The sequence below is a fragment of the Drosophila gunungcola genome (genome assembly GCF_025200985.1).
Source record: "Drosophila gunungcola strain Sukarami chromosome 2R unlocalized genomic scaffold, Dgunungcola_SK_2 000006F, whole genome shotgun sequence".
Lineage (NCBI taxonomy): Eukaryota > Metazoa > Arthropoda > Insecta > Diptera > Drosophilidae > Drosophila > Drosophila gunungcola.
Genome location: NW_026453168.1, coordinates 2,126,832 through 2,141,853, shown reverse-complemented (window position 1 = coordinate 2,141,853; position 15,022 = coordinate 2,126,832). Strand labels below are relative to the sequence as shown.

The 15,022-nt window shown below is 44.0% G+C and overlaps 32 non-coding genes across 32 annotated transcripts; all 32 read left to right on the top strand.

The window, feature by feature from the left end:
• Positions 1–191: 191 nt before the first annotated feature.
• Positions 192–310, top strand: LOC128255260 (5S ribosomal RNA). The gene has a single exon (XR_008267630.1). It is a non-coding gene; the product is annotated as a 5S ribosomal RNA (ribosomal RNA).
• A 352-nt stretch (positions 311–662) lies between these two features.
• On the top strand, positions 663–781 carry LOC128255258 (5S ribosomal RNA). The gene has a single exon (XR_008267629.1). It is a non-coding gene; the product is annotated as a 5S ribosomal RNA (ribosomal RNA).
• A 352-nt stretch (positions 782–1,133) lies between these two features.
• On the top strand, positions 1,134–1,252 carry LOC128255257 (5S ribosomal RNA). Its single transcript, XR_008267628.1, has one exon. It is a non-coding gene; the product is annotated as a 5S ribosomal RNA (ribosomal RNA).
• A 352-nt stretch (positions 1,253–1,604) lies between these two features.
• On the top strand, positions 1,605–1,723 carry LOC128255262 (5S ribosomal RNA). The gene has a single exon (XR_008267632.1). It is a non-coding gene; the product is annotated as a 5S ribosomal RNA (ribosomal RNA).
• A 352-nt stretch (positions 1,724–2,075) lies between these two features.
• LOC128255256 (5S ribosomal RNA) lies at positions 2,076–2,194 on the top strand. The gene has a single exon (XR_008267627.1). It is a non-coding gene; the product is annotated as a 5S ribosomal RNA (ribosomal RNA).
• Positions 2,195–2,546: 352 nt separating this feature from the next.
• LOC128255255 (5S ribosomal RNA) lies at positions 2,547–2,665 on the top strand. Its single transcript, XR_008267626.1, has one exon. It is a non-coding gene; the product is annotated as a 5S ribosomal RNA (ribosomal RNA).
• A 352-nt stretch (positions 2,666–3,017) lies between these two features.
• LOC128255254 (5S ribosomal RNA) lies at positions 3,018–3,136 on the top strand. Its single transcript, XR_008267625.1, has one exon. It is a non-coding gene; the product is annotated as a 5S ribosomal RNA (ribosomal RNA).
• A 352-nt stretch (positions 3,137–3,488) lies between these two features.
• On the top strand, positions 3,489–3,607 carry LOC128255252 (5S ribosomal RNA). Its single transcript, XR_008267623.1, has one exon. It is a non-coding gene; the product is annotated as a 5S ribosomal RNA (ribosomal RNA).
• A 352-nt stretch (positions 3,608–3,959) lies between these two features.
• LOC128255251 (5S ribosomal RNA) lies at positions 3,960–4,078 on the top strand. The gene has a single exon (XR_008267622.1). It is a non-coding gene; the product is annotated as a 5S ribosomal RNA (ribosomal RNA).
• Positions 4,079–4,430: 352 nt separating this feature from the next.
• LOC128255250 (5S ribosomal RNA) lies at positions 4,431–4,549 on the top strand. Its single transcript, XR_008267621.1, has one exon. It is a non-coding gene; the product is annotated as a 5S ribosomal RNA (ribosomal RNA).
• A 352-nt stretch (positions 4,550–4,901) lies between these two features.
• Positions 4,902–5,020, top strand: LOC128255249 (5S ribosomal RNA). Its single transcript, XR_008267620.1, has one exon. It is a non-coding gene; the product is annotated as a 5S ribosomal RNA (ribosomal RNA).
• Positions 5,021–5,372: 352 nt separating this feature from the next.
• Positions 5,373–5,491, top strand: LOC128255248 (5S ribosomal RNA). Its single transcript, XR_008267619.1, has one exon. It is a non-coding gene; the product is annotated as a 5S ribosomal RNA (ribosomal RNA).
• A 352-nt stretch (positions 5,492–5,843) lies between these two features.
• On the top strand, positions 5,844–5,962 carry LOC128255247 (5S ribosomal RNA). Its single transcript, XR_008267618.1, has one exon. It is a non-coding gene; the product is annotated as a 5S ribosomal RNA (ribosomal RNA).
• A 352-nt stretch (positions 5,963–6,314) lies between these two features.
• LOC128255246 (5S ribosomal RNA) lies at positions 6,315–6,433 on the top strand. The gene has a single exon (XR_008267617.1). It is a non-coding gene; the product is annotated as a 5S ribosomal RNA (ribosomal RNA).
• A 352-nt stretch (positions 6,434–6,785) lies between these two features.
• On the top strand, positions 6,786–6,904 carry LOC128255245 (5S ribosomal RNA). Its single transcript, XR_008267616.1, has one exon. It is a non-coding gene; the product is annotated as a 5S ribosomal RNA (ribosomal RNA).
• A 352-nt stretch (positions 6,905–7,256) lies between these two features.
• LOC128255244 (5S ribosomal RNA) lies at positions 7,257–7,375 on the top strand. Its single transcript, XR_008267615.1, has one exon. It is a non-coding gene; the product is annotated as a 5S ribosomal RNA (ribosomal RNA).
• Positions 7,376–7,727: 352 nt separating this feature from the next.
• LOC128255242 (5S ribosomal RNA) lies at positions 7,728–7,846 on the top strand. Its single transcript, XR_008267614.1, has one exon. It is a non-coding gene; the product is annotated as a 5S ribosomal RNA (ribosomal RNA).
• Positions 7,847–8,198: 352 nt separating this feature from the next.
• Positions 8,199–8,317, top strand: LOC128255240 (5S ribosomal RNA). Its single transcript, XR_008267612.1, has one exon. It is a non-coding gene; the product is annotated as a 5S ribosomal RNA (ribosomal RNA).
• Positions 8,318–8,668: 351 nt separating this feature from the next.
• LOC128255239 (5S ribosomal RNA) lies at positions 8,669–8,787 on the top strand. Its single transcript, XR_008267611.1, has one exon. It is a non-coding gene; the product is annotated as a 5S ribosomal RNA (ribosomal RNA).
• Positions 8,788–9,139: 352 nt separating this feature from the next.
• LOC128255238 (5S ribosomal RNA) lies at positions 9,140–9,258 on the top strand. The gene has a single exon (XR_008267610.1). It is a non-coding gene; the product is annotated as a 5S ribosomal RNA (ribosomal RNA).
• Positions 9,259–9,610: 352 nt separating this feature from the next.
• On the top strand, positions 9,611–9,729 carry LOC128255237 (5S ribosomal RNA). Its single transcript, XR_008267609.1, has one exon. It is a non-coding gene; the product is annotated as a 5S ribosomal RNA (ribosomal RNA).
• A 351-nt stretch (positions 9,730–10,080) lies between these two features.
• On the top strand, positions 10,081–10,199 carry LOC128255236 (5S ribosomal RNA). Its single transcript, XR_008267608.1, has one exon. It is a non-coding gene; the product is annotated as a 5S ribosomal RNA (ribosomal RNA).
• Positions 10,200–10,549: 350 nt separating this feature from the next.
• On the top strand, positions 10,550–10,667 carry LOC128255263 (5S ribosomal RNA). Its single transcript, XR_008267633.1, has one exon. It is a non-coding gene; the product is annotated as a 5S ribosomal RNA (ribosomal RNA).
• Positions 10,668–11,017: 350 nt separating this feature from the next.
• Positions 11,018–11,136, top strand: LOC128255235 (5S ribosomal RNA). The gene has a single exon (XR_008267607.1). It is a non-coding gene; the product is annotated as a 5S ribosomal RNA (ribosomal RNA).
• A 345-nt stretch (positions 11,137–11,481) lies between these two features.
• On the top strand, positions 11,482–11,600 carry LOC128255234 (5S ribosomal RNA). The gene has a single exon (XR_008267606.1). It is a non-coding gene; the product is annotated as a 5S ribosomal RNA (ribosomal RNA).
• Positions 11,601–11,952: 352 nt separating this feature from the next.
• Positions 11,953–12,071, top strand: LOC128255233 (5S ribosomal RNA). Its single transcript, XR_008267605.1, has one exon. It is a non-coding gene; the product is annotated as a 5S ribosomal RNA (ribosomal RNA).
• A 352-nt stretch (positions 12,072–12,423) lies between these two features.
• LOC128255232 (5S ribosomal RNA) lies at positions 12,424–12,542 on the top strand. Its single transcript, XR_008267604.1, has one exon. It is a non-coding gene; the product is annotated as a 5S ribosomal RNA (ribosomal RNA).
• Positions 12,543–12,893: 351 nt separating this feature from the next.
• On the top strand, positions 12,894–13,012 carry LOC128255231 (5S ribosomal RNA). Its single transcript, XR_008267603.1, has one exon. It is a non-coding gene; the product is annotated as a 5S ribosomal RNA (ribosomal RNA).
• Positions 13,013–13,364: 352 nt separating this feature from the next.
• LOC128255271 (5S ribosomal RNA) lies at positions 13,365–13,483 on the top strand. Its single transcript, XR_008267641.1, has one exon. It is a non-coding gene; the product is annotated as a 5S ribosomal RNA (ribosomal RNA).
• Positions 13,484–13,835: 352 nt separating this feature from the next.
• On the top strand, positions 13,836–13,954 carry LOC128255265 (5S ribosomal RNA). Its single transcript, XR_008267635.1, has one exon. It is a non-coding gene; the product is annotated as a 5S ribosomal RNA (ribosomal RNA).
• A 352-nt stretch (positions 13,955–14,306) lies between these two features.
• Positions 14,307–14,425, top strand: LOC128255253 (5S ribosomal RNA). Its single transcript, XR_008267624.1, has one exon. It is a non-coding gene; the product is annotated as a 5S ribosomal RNA (ribosomal RNA).
• A 352-nt stretch (positions 14,426–14,777) lies between these two features.
• LOC128255241 (5S ribosomal RNA) lies at positions 14,778–14,896 on the top strand. Its single transcript, XR_008267613.1, has one exon. It is a non-coding gene; the product is annotated as a 5S ribosomal RNA (ribosomal RNA).
• Positions 14,897–15,022: the final 126 nt, after the last annotated feature.

Here is a 15,022-nt window from a genome sequence, read left to right as displayed (position 1 = left end):
AAAATTACTTATTGCACTGCTTTTCACAGCAATACGTTCAAAACCTTTGCAATGTTTTTGTTACTAATAAAAGCGTTTCCATTATTTTCCTAAGGCTTGTGCTAGGTGTGAATAGAAACAAATGACTGTATCTGCATCTGGGCAGGACCGAAAATCAGAGTATAAGGCCAACGCTAAGCCCTGCGACTTTCGCCAACGACCATACCACGCTGAACACATCGGTTCTCGTCCGATCACCGAAATTAAGCAGCGTCGGGCGCGGTTAGTACTTAGATGGGGGACCGCTTGGGAACACCGCGTGTTGTTGGCCTCGTCAACAACTTTTTGCTTTTGCCACAACTTTTTGCCTTATGGCGTATGCCGTATGCCGTATGCCTTTCCCGCTTTTATACTTTTATTTAACGTATTTAAAAAGCGTTTTGGCCAGCCAGTTCAAATAAAAACTCAGTCCAAGCTTTTGTCGCCTATTCCAAAATTACTTATTGCACTGCTTTTCACAGCAATACGTTCAAAACCTTTGCAATGTTTTTGTTACTAATAAAAGCGTTTCCATTATTTTCCTAAGGCTTGTGCTAGGTGTGAATAGAAACAAATGACTGTATCTGCATCTGGGCAGGACCGAAAATCAGAGTATAAGGCCAACGCTAAGCCCTGCGACTTTCGCCAACGACCATACCACGCTGAACACATCGGTTCTCGTCCGATCACCGAAATTAAGCAGCGTCGGGCGCGGTTAGTACTTAGATGGGGGACCGCTTGGGAACACCGCGTGTTGTTGGCCTCGTCAACAACTTTTTGCTTTTGCCACAACTTTTTGCCTTATGGCGTATGCCGTATGCCGTATGCCTTTCCCGCTTTTATACTTTTATTTAACGTATTTAAAAAGCGTTTTGGCCAGCCAGTTCAAATAAAAACTCAGTCCAAGCTTTTGTCGCCTATTCCAAAATTACTTATTGCACTGCTTTTCACAGCAATACGTTCAAAACCTTTGCAATGTTTTTGTTACTAATAAAAGCGTTTCCATTATTTTCCTAAGGCTTGTGCTAGGTGTGAATAGAAACAAATGGCTGTATCTGCATCTGGGCAGGACCGAAAATCAGAGTATAAGGCCAACGCTAAGCCCTGAGACTTTCGCCAACGACCATACCACGCTGAACACATCGGTTCTCGTCCGATCACCGAAATTAAGCAGCGTCGGGCGCGGTTAGTACTTAGATGGGGGACCGCTTGGGAACACCGCGTGTTGTTGGCCTCGTCAACAACTTTTTGCTTTTGCCACAACTTTTTGCCTTATGCCGTATGCCGTATGCCGTATGCCTTTCCCGCTTTTATACTTTTATTTAACGTATTTAAAAAGCGTTTTGGCCAGCCAGTTCAAATAAAAACTCAGTCCAAGCTTTTGTCGCCTATTCCAAAATTACTTATTGCACTGCTTTTCACAGCAATACGTTCAAAACCTTTGCAATGTTTTTGTTACTAATAAAAGCGTTTCCATTATTTTCCTAAGGCTTGTGCTAGGTGTGAATAGAAACAAATGACTGTATCTGCATCTGGGCAGGACCGAAAATCAGAGTATAAGGCCAACGCTAAGCCCTGCGACTTTCGCCAACGACCATACCACGCTGAACACATCGGTTCTCGTCCGATCACCGAAATTAAGCAGCGTCGGGCGCGGTTAGTACTTAGATGAGGGACCGCTTGGGAACACCGCGTGTTGTTGGCCTCGTCAACAACTTTTTGCTTTTGCCACAACTTTTTGCCTTATGCCGTATGCCGTATGCCGTATGCCTTTCCCGCTTTTATACTTTTATTTAACGTATTTAAAAAGCGTTTTGGCCAGCCAGTTCAAATAAAAACTCAGTCCAAGCTTTTGTCGCCTATTCCAAAATTACTTATTGCACTGCTTTTCACAGCAATACGTTCAAAACCTTTGCAATGTTTTTGTTACTAATAAAAGCGTTTCCATTATTTTCCTAAGGCTTGTGCTAGGTGTGAATAGAAACAAATGGCTGTATCTGCATCTGGGCAGGACCGAAAATCAGAGTATAAGGCCAACGCTAAGCCCTGCGACTTTCGCCAACGACCATACCACGCTGAACACATCGGTTCTCGTCCGATCACCGAAATTAAGCAGCGTCGGGCGCGGTTAGTACTTAGATGGGGGACCGCTTGGGAACACCGCGTGTTGTTGGCCTCGTCAACAACTTTTTGCTTTTGCCACAACTTTTTGCCTTATGCCGTATGCCGTATGCCGTATGCCTTTCCCGCTTTTATACTTTTATTTAACGTATTTAAAAAGCGTTTTGGCCAGCCAGTTCAAATAAAAACTCAGTCCAAGCTTTTGTCGCCTATTCCAAAATTACTTATTGCACTGCTTTTCACAGCAATACGTTCAAAACCTTTGCAATGTTTTTGTTACTAATAAAAGCGTTTCCATTATTTTCCTAAGGCTTGTGCTAGGTGTGAATAGAAACAAATGACTGTATCTGCATCTGGGCAGGACCGAAAATCAGAGTATAAGGCCAACGCTAAGCCCTGCGACTTTCGCCAACGACCATACCACGCTGAACACATCGGTTCTCGTCCGATCACCGAAATTAAGCAGCGTCGGGCGCGGTTAGTACTTAGATGGGGGACCGCTTGGGAACACCGCGTGTTGTTGGCCTCGTCAACAACTTTTTGCTTTTGCCACAACTTTTTGCCTTATGGCGTATGCCGTATGCCGTATGCCTTTCCCGCTTTTATACTTTTATTTAACGTATTTAAAAAGCGTTTTGGCCAGCTAGTTCAAATAAAAACTCAGTCCAAGCTTTTGTCGCCTATTCCAAAATTACTTATTGCACTGCTTTTCACAGCAATACGTTCAAAACCTTTGCAATGTTTTTGTTACTAATAAAAGCGTTTCCATTATTTTCCTAAGGCTTGTGCTAGGTGTGAATAGAAACAAATGACTGTATCTGCATCTGGGCAGGACCGAAAATCAGAGTATAAGGCCAACGCTAAGCCCTGCGACTTTCGCCAACGACCATACCACGCTGAACACATCGGTTCTCGTCCGATCACCGAAATTAAGCAGCGTCGGGCGCGGTTAGTACTTAGATGGGGGACCGCTTGGGAACACCGCGTGTTGTTGGCCTCGTCAACAACTTTTTGCTTTTGCCACAACTTTTTGCCTTATGGCGTATGCCGTATGCCGTATGCCTTTCCCGCTTTTATACTTTTATTTAACGTATTTAAAAAGCGTTTTGGCCAGCCAGTTCAAATAAAAACTCAGTCCAAGCTTTTGTCGCCTATTCCAAAATTACTTATTGCACTGCTTTTCACAGCAATACGTTCAAAACCTTTGCAATGTTTTTGTTACTAATAAAAGCGTTTCCATTATTTTCCTAAGGCTTGTGCTAGGTGTGAATAGAAACAAATGACTGTATCTGCATCTGGGCAGGACCGAAAATCAGAGTATAAGGCCAACGCTAAGCCCTGCGACTTTCGCCAACGACCATACCACGCTGAACACATCGGTTCTCGTCCGATCACCGAAATTAAGCAGCGTCGGGCGCGGTTAGTACTTAGATGGGGGACCGCTTGGGAACACCGCGTGTTGTTGGCCTCGTCAACAACTTTTTGCTTTTGCCACAACTTTTTGCCTTATGCCGTATGCCGTATGCCGTATGCCTTTCCCGCTTTTATACTTTTATTTAACGTATTTAAAAAGCGTTTTGGCCAGCCAGTTCAAATAAAAACTCAGTCCAAGCTTTTGTCGCCTATTCCAAAATTACTTATTGCACTGCTTTTCACAGCAATACGTTCAAAACCTTTGCAATGTTTTTGTTACTAATAAAAGCGTTTCCATTATTTTCCTAAGGCTTGTGCTAGGTGTGAATAGAAACAAATGACTGTATCTGCATCTGGGCAGGACCGAAAATCAGAGTATAAGGCCAACGCTAAGCCCTGCGACTTTCGCCAACGACCATACCACGCTGAACACATCGGTTCTCGTCCGATCACCGAAATTAAGCAGCGTCGGGCGCGGTTAGTACTTAGATGGGGGACCGCTTGGGAACACCGCGTGTTGTTGGCCTCGTCAACAACTTTTTGCTTTTGCCACAACTTTTTGCCTTATGCCGTATGCCGTATGCCGTATGCCTTTCCCGCTTTTATACTTTTATTTAACGTATTTAAAAAGCGTTTTGGCCAGCCAGTTCAAATAAAAACTCAGTCCAAGCTTTTGTCGCCTATTCCAAAATTACTTATTGCACTGCTTTTCACAGCAATACGTTCAAAACCTTTGCAATGTTTTTGTTACTAATAAAAGCGTTTCCATTATTTTCCTAAGGCTTGTGCTAGGTGTGAATAGAAACAAATGACTGTATCTGCATCTGGGCAGGACCGAAAATCAGAGTATAAGGCCAACGCTAAGCCCTGCGACTTTCGCCAACGACCATACCACGCTGAACACATCGGTTCTCGTCCGATCACCGAAATTAAGCAGCGTCGGGCGCGGTTAGTACTTAGATGGGGGACCGCTTGGGAACACCGCGTGTTGTTGGCCTCGTCAACAACTTTTTGCTTTTGCCACAACTTTTTGCCTTATGGCGTATGCCGTATGCCGTATGCCTTTCCCGCTTTTATACTTTTATTTAACGTATTTAAAAAGCGTTTTGGCCAGCCAGTTCAAATAAAAACTCAGTCCAAGCTTTTGTCGCCTATTCCAAAATTACTTATTGCACTGCTTTTCACAGCAATACGTTCAAAACCTTTGCAATGTTTTTGTTACTAATAAAAGCGTTTCCATTATTTTCCTAAGGCTTGTGCTAGGTGTGAATAGAAACAAATGACTGTATCTGCATCTGGGCAGGACCGAAAATCAGAGTATAAGGCCAACGCTAAGCCCTGCGACTTTCGCCAACGACCATACCACGCTGAACACATCGGTTCTCGTCCGATCACCGAAATTAAGCAGCGTCGGGCGCGGTTAGTACTTAGATGGGGGACCGCTTGGGAACACCGCGTGTTGTTGGCCTCGTCAACAACTTTTTGCTTTTGCCACAACTTTTTGCCTTATGGCGTATGCCGTATGCCGTATGCCTTTCCCGCTTTTATACTTTTATTTAACGTATTTAAAAAGCGTTTTGGCCAGCCAGTTCAAATAAAAACTCAGTCCAAGCTTTTGTCGCCTATTCCAAAATTACTTATTGCACTGCTTTTCACAGCAATACGTTCAAAACCTTTGCAATGTTTTTGTTACTAATAAAAGCGTTTCCATTATTTTCCTAAGGCTTGTGCTAGGTGTGAATAGAAACAAATGACTGTATCTGCATCTGGGCAGGACCGAAAATCAGAGTATAAGGCCAACGCTAAGCCCTGCGACTTTCGCCAACGACCATACCACGCTGAACACATCGGTTCTCGTCCGATCACCGAAATTAAGCAGCGTCGGGCGCGGTTAGTACTTAGATGGGGGACCGCTTGGGAACACCGCGTGTTGTTGGCCTCGTCAACAACTTTTTGCTTTTGCCACAACTTTTTGCCTTATGGCGTATGCCGTATGCCGTATGCCTTTCCCGCTTTTATACTTTTATTTAACGTATTTAAAAAGCGTTTTGGCCAGCCAGTTCAAATAAAAACTCAGTCCAAGCTTTTGTCGCCTATTCCAAAATTACTTATTGCACTGCTTTTCACAGCAATACGTTCAAAACCTTTGCAATGTTTTTGTTACTAATAAAAGCGTTTCCATTATTTTCCTAAGGCTTGTGCTAGGTGTGAATAGAAACAAATGACTGTATCTGCATCTGGGCAGGACCGAAAATCAGAGTATAAGGCCAACGCTAAGCCCTGCGACTTTCGCCAACGACCATACCACGCTGAACACATCGGTTCTCGTCCGATCACCGAAATTAAGCAGCGTCGGGCGCGGTTAGTACTTAGATGGGGGACCGCTTGGGAACACCGCGTGTTGTTGGCCTCGTCAACAACTTTTTGCTTTTGCCACAACTTTTTGCCTTATGCCGTATGCCGTATGCCGTATGCCTTTCCCGCTTTTATACTTTTATTTAACGTATTTAAAAAGCGTTTTGGCCAGCCAGTTCAAATAAAAACTCAGTCCAAGCTTTTGTCGCCTATTCCAAAATTACTTATTGCACTGCTTTTCACAGCAATACGTTCAAAACCTTTGCAATGTTTTTGTTACTAATAAAAGCGTTTCCATTATTTTCCTAAGGCTTGTGCTAGGTGTGAATAGAAACAAATGACTGTATCTGCATCTGGGCAGGACCGAAAATCAGAGTATAAGGCCAACGCTAAGCCCTGCGACTTTCGCCAACGACCATACCACGCTGAACACATCGGTTCTCGTCCGATCACCGAAATTAAGCAGCGTCGGGCGCGGTTAGTACTTAGATGGGGGACCGCTTGGGAACACCGCGTGTTGTTGGCCTCGTCAACAACTTTTTGCTTTTGCCACAACTTTTTGCCTTATGCCGTATGCCGTATGCCGTATGCCTTTCCCGCTTTTATACTTTTATTTAACGTATTTAAAAAGCGTTTTGGCCAGCCAGTTCAAATAAAAACTCAGTCCAAGCTTTTGTCGCCTATTCCAAAATTACTTATTGCACTGCTTTTCACAGCAATACGTTCAAAACCTTTGCAATGTTTTTGTTACTAATAAAAGCGTTTCCATTATTTTCCTAAGGCTTGTGCTAGGTGTGAATAGAAACAAATGACTGTATCTGCATCTGGGCAGGACCGAAAATCAGAGTATAAGGCCAACGCTAAGCCCTGCGACTTTCGCCAACGACCATACCACGCTGAACACATCGGTTCTCGTCCGATCACCGAAATTAAGCAGCGTCGGGCGCGGTTAGTACTTAGATGGGGGACCGCTTGGGAACACCGCGTGTTGTTGGCCTCGTCAACAACTTTTTGCTTTTGCCACAACTTTTTGCCTTATGCCGTATGCCGTATGCCGTATGCCTTTCCCGCTTTTATACTTTTATTTAACGTATTTAAAAAGCGTTTTGGCCAGCCAGTTCAAATAAAAACTCAGTCCAAGCTTTTGTCGCCTATTCCAAAATTACTTATTGCACTGCTTTTCACAGCAATACGTTCAAAACCTTTGCAATGTTTTTGTTACTAATAAAAGCGTTTCCATTATTTTCCTAAGGCTTGTGCTAGGTGTGAATAGAAACAAATGACTGTATCTGCATCTGGGCAGGACCGAAAATCAGAGTATAAGGCCAACGCTAAGCCCTGCGACTTTCGCCAACGACCATACCACGCTGAACACATCGGTTCTCGTCCGATCACCGAAATTAAGCAGCGTCGGGCGCGGTTAGTACTTAGATGGGGGACCGCTTGGGAACACCGCGTGTTGTTGGCCTCGTCAACAACTTTTTGCTTTTGCCACAACTTTTTGCCTTATGCCGTATGCCGTATGCCGTATGCCTTTCCCGCTTTTATACTTTTATTTAACGTATTTAAAAAGCGTTTTGGCCAGCCAGTTCAAATAAAAACTCAGTCCAAGCTTTTGTCGCCTATTCCAAAATTACTTATTGCACTGCTTTTCACAGCAATACGTTCAAAACCTTTGCAATGTTTTTGTTACTAATAAAAGCGTTTCCATTATTTTCCTAAGGCTTGTGCTAGGTGTGAATAGAAACAAATGACTGTATCTGCATCTGGGCAGGACCGAAAATCAGAGTATAAGGCCAACGCTAAGCCCTGCGACTTTCGCCAACGACCATACCACGCTGAACACATCGGTTCTCGTCCGATCACCGAAATTAAGCAGCGTCGGGCGCGGTTAGTACTTAGATGGGGGACCGCTTGGGAACACCGCGTGTTGTTGGCCTCGTCAACAACTTTTTGCTTTTGCCACAACTTTTTGCCTTATGCCGTATGCCGTATGCCGTATGCCTTTCCCGCTTTTATACTTTTATTTAACGTATTTAAAAAGCGTTTTGGCCAGCCAGTTCAAATAAAAACTCAGTCCAAGCTTTTGTCGCCTATTCCAAAATTACTTATTGCACTGCTTTTCACAGCAATACGTTCAAAACCTTTGCAATGTTTTTGTTACTAATAAAAGCGTTTCCATTATTTTCCTAAGGCTTGTGCTAGGTGTGAATAGAAACAAATGACTGTATCTGCATCTGGGCAGGACCGAAAATCAGAGTATAAGGCCAACGCTAAGCCCTGCGACTTTCGCCAACGACCATACCACGCTGAACACATCGGTTCTCGTCCGATCACCGAAATTAAGCAGCGTCGGGCGCGGTTAGTACTTAGATGGGGGACCGCTTGGGAACACCGCGTGTTGTTGGCCTCGTCAACAACTTTTTGCTTTTGCCACAACTTTTGCCTTATGCCGTATGCCGTATGCCGTATGCCTTTCCCGCTTTTATACTTTTATTTAACGTATTTAAAAAGCGTTTTGGCCAGCCAGTTCAAATAAAAACTCAGTCCAAGCTTTTGTCGCCTATTCCAAAATTACTTATTGCACTGCTTTTCACAGCAATACGTTCAAAACCTTTGCAATGTTTTTGTTACTAATAAAAGCGTTTCCATTATTTTCCTAAGGCTTGTGCTAGGTGTGAATAGAAACAAATGACTGTATCTGCATCTGGGCAGGACCGAAAATCAGAGTATAAGGCCAACGCTAAGCCCTGCGACTTTCGCCAACGACCATACCACGCTGAACACATCGGTTCTCGTCCGATCACCGAAATTAAGCAGCGTCGGGCGCGGTTAGTACTTAGATGGGGGACCGCTTGGGAACACCGCGTGTTGTTGGCCTCGTCAACAACTTTTTGCTTTTGCCACAACTTTTTGCCTTATGCCGTATGCCGTATGCCGTATGCCTTTCCCGCTTTTATACTTTTATTTAACGTATTTAAAAAGCGTTTTGGCCAGCCAGTTCAAATAAAAACTCAGTCCAAGCTTTTGTCGCCTATTCCAAAATTACTTATTGCACTGCTTTTCACAGCAATACGTTCAAAACCTTTGCAATGTTTTTGTTACTAATAAAAGCGTTTCCATTATTTTCCTAAGGCTTGTGCTAGGTGTGAATAGAAACAAATGACTGTATCTGCATCTGGGCAGGACCGAAAATCAGAGTATAAGGCCAACGCTAAGCCCTGCGACTTTCGCCAACGACCATACCACGCTGAACACATCGGTTCTCGTCCGATCACCGAAATTAAGCAGCGTCGGGCGCGGTTAGTACTTAGATGGGGGACCGCTTGGGAACACCGCGTGTTGTTGGCCTCGTCAACAACTTTTTGCTTTTGCCACAACTTTTTGCCTTATGGCGTATGCCGTATGCCGTATGCCTTTCCCGCTTTTATACTTTTATTTAACGTATTTAAAAAGCGTTTTGGCCAGCCAGTTCAAATAAAAACTCAGTCCAAGCTTTTGTCGCCTATTCCAAAATTACTTATTGCACTGCTTTTCACAGCAATACGTTCAAAACCTTTGCAATGTTTTTGTTACTAATAAAAGCGTTTCCATTATTTTCCTAAGGCTTGTGCTAGGTGTGAATAGAAACAAATGACTGTATCTGCATCTGGGCAGGACCGAAAATCAGAGTATAAGGCCAACGCTAAGCCCTGCGACTTTCGCCAACGACCATACCACGCTGAACACATCGGTTCTCGTCCGATCACCGAAATTAAGCAGCGTCGGGCGCGGTTAGTACTTAGATGGGGGACCGCTTGGGAACACCGCGTGTTGTTGGCCTCGTCAACAACTTTTTGCTTTTGCCACAACTTTTTGCCTTATGCGTATGCCGTATGCCGTATGCCTTTCCCGCTTTTATACTTTTATTTAACGTATTTAAAAAGCGTTTTGGCCAGCCAGTTCAAATAAAAACTCAGTCCAAGCTTTTGTCGCCTATTCCAAAATTACTTATTGCACTGCTTTTCACAGCAATACGTTCAAAACCTTTGCAATGTTTTTGTTACTAATAAAAGCGTTTCCATTATTTTCCTAAGGCTTGTGCTAGGTGTGAATAGAAACAAATGACTGTATCTGCATCTGGGCAGGACCGAAAATCAGAGTATAAGGCCAACGCTAAGCCCTGCGACTTTCGCCAACGACCATACCACGCTGAACACATCGGTTCTCGTCCGATCACCGAAATTAAGCAGCGTCGGGCGCGGTTAGTACTTAGATGGGGGACCGCTTGGGAACACCGCGTGTTGTTGGCCTCGTCAACAACTTTTTGCTTTTGCCACAACTTTTTGCCTTATGCGTATGCCGTATGCCGTATGCCTTTCCCGCTTTTATACTTTTATTTAACGTATTTAAAAAGCGTTTTGGCCAGCCAGTTCAAATAAAAACTCAGTCCAAGCTTTTGTCGCCTATTCCAAAATTACTTATTGCACTGCTTTTCACAGCAATACGTTCAAAACCTTTGCAATGTTTTTGTTACTAATAAAAGCGTTTCCATTATTTTCCTAAGGCTTGTGCTAGGTGTGAATAGAAACAAATGCTGTATCTGCATCTGGGCAGGACCGAAAATCAGAGTATAAGGCCAACGCTAAGCCCTGCGACTTTCGCCAACGACCATACCACGCTGAACACATCGGTTCTCGTCCGATCACCGAAATTAAGCAGCGTCGGGCGCGGTTAGTACTTAGATGGGGACCGCTTGGGAACACCGCGTGTTGTTGGCCTCGTCAACAACTTTTTGCTTTTGCCACAACTTTTTGCCTTATGCGTATGCCGTATGCCGTATGCCTTTCCCGCTTTTATACTTTTATTTAACGTATTTAAAAAGCGTTTTGGCCAGCCAGTTCAAATAAAAACTCAGTCCAAGCTTTTGTCGCCTATTCCAAAATTACTTATTGCACTGCTTTTCACAGCAATACGTTCAAAACCTTTGCAATGTTTTTGTTACTAATAAAGCGTTTCCATTATTTTCCTAAGGCTTGTGCTAGGTGTGAATAGAAACAAATGACTGTATCTGCATCTGGGCAGGACCGAAAATCAGAGTATAAGGCCAACGCTAAGCCCTGCGACTTTCGCCAACGACCATACCACGCTGAACACATCGGTTCTCGTCCGATCACCGAAATTAAGCAGCGTCGGGCGCGGTTAGTACTTAGATGGGGGACCGCTTGGGAACACCGCGTGTTGTTGGCCTCGTCAACAACTTTTTGCTTTTGCCACAACTTTTTGCCTTATGCCGTATGCCGTATGCCTTTCCCGCTTTTATACTTTTATTTAACGTATTTAAAAAGCGTTTTGGCCAGCCAGTTCAAATAAAAACTCAGTCCAAGCTTTTGTCGCCTATTCCAAAATTACTTATTGCACTGCTTTTCACAGCAATACGTTCAAAACCTTTGCAATGTTTTTGTTACTAATAAAAGCGTTTCCATTATTTTCCTAAGGCTTGTGCTAGGTGTGAATAGAAACAAATGGCTGTATCTGCATCTGGGCAGGACCGAAAATCAGAGTATAAGGCCAACGCTAAGCCCTGCGACTTTCGCCAACGACCATACCACGCTGAACACATCGGTTCTCGTCCGATCACCGAAATTAAGCAGCGTCGGGCGCGGTTAGTACTTAGATGGGGGACCGCTTGGGAACACCGCGTGTTGTTGGCCTCGTCAACAACTTTTTGCTTTTGCCACAACTTTTTGCCTTATGCCGTATGCCGTATGCCGTATGCCTTTCCCGCTTTTATACTTTTATTTAACGTATTTAAAAAGCGTTTTGGCCAGCCAGTTCAAATAAAAACTCAGTCCAAGCTTTTGTCGCCTATTCCAAAATTACTTATTGCACTGCTTTTCACAGCAATACGTTCAAAACCTTTGCAATGTTTTTGTTACTAATAAAAGCGTTTCCATTATTTTCCTAAGGCTTGTGCTAGGTGTGAATAGAAACAAATGGCTGTATCTGCATCTGGGCAGGACCGAAAATCAGAGTATAAGGCCAACGCTAAGCCCTGCGACTTTCGCCAACGACCATACCACGCTGAACACATCGGTTCTCGTCCGATCACCGAAATTAAGCAGCGTCGGGCGCGGTTAGTACTTAGATGGGGGACCGCTTGGGAACACCGCGTGTTGTTGGCCTCGTCAACAACTTTTTGCTTTTGCCACAACTTTTTGCCTTATGCCGTATGCCGTATGCCGTATGCCTTTCCCGCTTTTATACTTTTATTTAACGTATTTAAAAAGCGTTTTGGCCAGCCAGTTCAAATAAAAACTCAGTCCAAGCTTTTGTCGCCTATTCCAAAATTACTTATTGCACTGCTTTTCACAGCAATACGTTCAAAACCTTTGCAATGTTTTTGTTACTAATAAAAGCGTTTCCATTATTTTCCTAAGGCTTGTGCTAGGTGTGAATAGAAACAAATGGCTGTATCTGCATCTGGGCAGGACCGAAAATCAGAGTATAAGGCCAACGCTAAGCCCTGCGACTTTCGCCAACGACCATACCACGCTGAACACATCGGTTCTCGTCCGATCACCGAAATTAAGCAGCGTCGGGCGCGGTTAGTACTTAGATGGGGGACCGCTTGGGAACACCGCGTGTTGTTGGCCTCGTCAACAACTTTTTGCTTTTGCCACAACTTTTTGCCTTATGCCGTATGCCGTATGCCGTATGCCTTTCCCGCTTTTATACTTTTATTTAACGTATTTAAAAAGCGTTTTGGCCAGCCAGTTCAAATAAAAACTCAGTCCAAGCTTTTGTCGCCTATTCCAAAATTACTTATTGCACTGCTTTTCACAGCAATACGTTCAAAACCTTTGCAATGTTTTTGTTACTAATAAAAGCGTTTCCATTATTTTCCTAAGGCTTGTGCTAGTGTGAATAGAAACAAATGACTGTATCTGCATCTGGGCAGGACCGAAAATCAGAGTATAAGGCCAACGCTAAGCCCTGCGACTTTCGCCAACGACCATACCACGCTGAACACATCGGTTCTCGTCCGATCACCGAAATTAAGCAGCGTCGGGCGCGGTTAGTACTTAGATGGGGGACCGCTTGGGAACACCGCGTGTTGTTGGCCTCGTCAACAACTTTTTGCTTTTGCCACAACTTTTTGCCTTATGCCGTATGCCGTATGCCGTATGCCTTTCCCGCTTTTATACTTTTATTTAACGTATTTAAAAAGCGTTTTGGCCAGCCAGTTCAAATAAAAACTCAGTCCAAGCTTTTGTCGCCTATTCCAAAATTACTTATTGCACTGCTTTTCACAGCAATACGTTCAAAACCTTTGCAATGTTTTTGTTACTAATAAAAGCGTTTCCATTATTTTCCTAAGGCTTGTGCTAGGTGTGAATAGAAACAAATGACTGTATCTGCATCTGGGCAGGACCGAAAATCAGAGTATAAGGCCAACGCTAAGCCCTGCGACTTTCGCCAACGACCATACCACGCTGAACACATCGGTTCTCGTCCGATCACCGAAATTAAGCAGCGTCGGGCGCGGTTAGTACTTAGATGGGGGACCGCTTGGGAACACCGCGTGTTGTTGGCCTCGTCAACAACTTTTTGCTTTTGCCACAACTTTTTGCCTTATGCCGTATGCCGTATGCCGTATGCCTTTCCCGCTTTTATACTTTTATTTAACGTATTTAAAAAGCGTTTTGGCCAGCCAGTTCAAATAAAAACTCAGTCCAAGCTTTTGTCGCCTATTCCAAAATTACTTATTGCACTGCTTTTCACAGCAATACGTTCAAAACCTTTGCAATGTTTTTGTTACTAATAAAAGCGTTTCCATTATTTTCCTAAGGCTTGTGCTAGGTGTGAATAGAAACAAATGACTGTATCTGCATCTGGGCAGGACCGAAAATCAGAGTATAAGGCCAACGCTAAGCCCTGCGACTTTCGCCAACGACCATACCACGCTGAACACATCGGTTCTCGTCCGATCACCGAAATTAAGCAGCGTCGGGCGCGGTTAGTACTTAGATGGGGGACCGCTTGGGAACACCGCGTGTTGTTGGCCTCGTCAACAACTTTTTGCTTTTGCCACAACTTTTTGCCTTATGCCGTATGCCGTATGCCGTATGCCTTTCCCGCTTTTATACTTTTATTTAACGTATTTAAAAAGCGTTTTGGCCAGCCAGTTCAAATAAAAACTCAGTCCAAGCTTTTGTCGCCTATTCCAAAATTACTTATTGCACTGCTTTTCACAGCAATACGTTCAAAACCTTTGCAATGTTTTTGTTACTAATAAAAGCGTTTCCATTATTTTCCTAAGGCTTGTGCTAGGTGTGAATAGAAACAAATGGCTGTATCTGCATCTGGGCAGGACCGAAAATCAGAGTATAAGGCCAACGCTAAGCCCTGCGACTTTCGCCAACGACCATACCACGCTGAACACATCGGTTCTCGTCCGATCACCGAAATTAAGCAGCGTCGGGCGCGGTTAGTACTTAGATGGGGGACCGCTTGGGAACACCGCGTGTTGTTGGCCTCGTCAACAACTTTTTGCTTTTGCCACAACTTTTTGCCTTATGCCGTATGCCGTATGCCGTATGCCTTTCCCGCTTTTATACTTTTATTTAACGTATTTAAAAAGCGTTTTGGCCAGCCAGTTCAAATAAAAACTCAGTCCAAGCTTTTGTCGCCTATTCCAAAATTACTTATTGCACTGCTTTTCACAGCAATACGTTCAAAACCTTTGCAATGTTTTTGTTACTAATAAAAGCGTTTCCATTATTTTCCTAAGGCTTGTGCTAGGTGTGAATAGAAACAAATGACTGTATCTGCATCTGGGCAGGACCGAAAATCAGAGTATAAGGCCAACGCTAAGCCCTGCGACTTTCGCCAACGACCATACCACGCTGAACACATCGGTTCTCGTCCGATCACCGAAATTAAGCAGCGTCGGGCGCGGTTAGTACTTAGATGGGGGACCGCTTGGGAACACCGCGTGTTGTTGGCCTCGTCAACAACTTTTTGCTTTTGCCACAACTTTTTGCCTTATGCCGTATGCCGTATGCCGTATGCCTTTCCCGCTTTTATACTTTTATTTAACGTATTTAAAAAGCGTTTTGGCCAGCCAGTTCAA